The sequence below is a fragment of the Pundamilia nyererei genome, unplaced genomic scaffold, assembly GCF_000239375.1.
Source record: "Pundamilia nyererei isolate P.nyererei 1_Seehausen unplaced genomic scaffold, PunNye1.0 scaffold00074, whole genome shotgun sequence".
NCBI classification, from domain to species: Eukaryota; Metazoa; Chordata; class Actinopteri; order Cichliformes; family Cichlidae; genus Pundamilia; species Pundamilia nyererei.
In genome coordinates this window covers 464,466-466,089 of record NW_005187475.1, presented here as the reverse complement: position 1 = coordinate 466,089, position 1,624 = coordinate 464,466, and positions in this window count along the sequence as shown.

The following is a 1,624-nucleotide window of genomic DNA, read 5'->3' as shown; positions in this document are numbered from 1 at the left end:
GGTTATTTATTGTTTTTCCAACACTATAAATATATCTGAGTATTTAAGATCGTTTGTATTTGTTCAGCAAGAATCTCTTCTTCTGGGTTATTAAAGGTATCTCATGTCACAATGGCAGCTTTGTTTCTGTTTTTATTTATATAGTCTAGTATAAATTGTGTTCTCTCAGATACACTTGGAAAAAAAACCTGGGGGATAAGGAAAGAGGAATTGTCTGTGGCCACCAGCTGTAAAAATCTTTCCCTTTTTGGGGGTTCTCTTGTTGTTGACCCTCCAGGGCACCTGTTGTCACTTTTATTTGCTCTAAAGCAGTTTATTTAGAGTTACAATGGTTTTAGTATTATTAGTAGTAGTATTATCAATCTTTGGCTCTTGTGTTTTTTGTTTTGTTTGGGGTTTTTCCCTGCCTTCCTCCCCTCACAATCCACCAGTCATGACAGATGGCTGCCTCTCCCCAAGCCTCGTTCTGCTAAAGTTCCTTCCTGTTAAAATGAGTTTTTCCTTTCCGCTATCACCAAGCGCTTGCTCATAGAGCCCCTTTTGCATTAGTACCTACTCGGGTCGACTAGCCATAGTTTTCTAGGTTCTCCATTAGATCATAGTACCTGCTTGGCCAGGGTTCCAGGCGATCTTAGCAGGTATTAAAATGCAACGTTGTTAGACTGCATGCCACCGATTGGCTGGTCAGTGTAGTCACTCAGTGAGCCAGCTTATCATTCATAAAAATCAAAACTGCGCTTTTTGAAACCCAGCAATGAGTGAAATGGCTTTTTAAAAAAACAACAACGCTGTGGTCCCCAAGTATGACAAGAAGCCACAGAACGAGCAGCAGGTACATCGTTGTCTCAATGTCCACCTTTGTTTATTTCACATAAAACGCTCGTCCATGTTACTATGACGACCATGCACATTAGGTGGTACTTGATTGTAATGGAAAACCAGTCAGTCCGAGTCGAGTTTATCCGATTGAGTACTAATGGAAAAGGGGCTATAAAGCACTTTGAATGTTGTTGTCATTTGGGGCTCCATAAATAAAGCTGAATTGAATTGAACTGACTTGATTTGAATAATCCTTCCTAACTGGAAAGATCACTTAAGTTTAATTGAATGTTTTACTGTGATGATCAAGTGTTCTCTTAATTTTTTGAGCAGTTGTGGTATCAACATGACTGTTACTTTCTGACAAACTGACAATGTACTTTTAATATGCACTAAACAAAGAACATACACAGTCCATCTGTCCATCATCTTTTCCACTTATCAGTGCTCGAGCGTATCCCAGCTATAACAGAGTACAGTAACAGGTGGAGTATAACAAAGGCTTAACAGAGAGAGACGCAGCCACATTCATGCTTAGTTTGACATCTGCAGCCAAATTAGAATCACCAGTTATACTAACACAGACTGTGGGAGGAATCTGGAGTACCCAGAGAGAACCCACACAGACACGGAGAGAACATGCAGTCCCACACAGGAAACCCCCAAGCAGCCTGTGGATTGGAACCCAAGGGAGACACTTGAAACCTGACTAGAGCACATGGCTATCATGCATAGCGTTAGTATGTTGGGTATCAGGTAAGGCTCTCTATTCACATTCTGTTTAGCAGGTATTTTAAATCAAAGC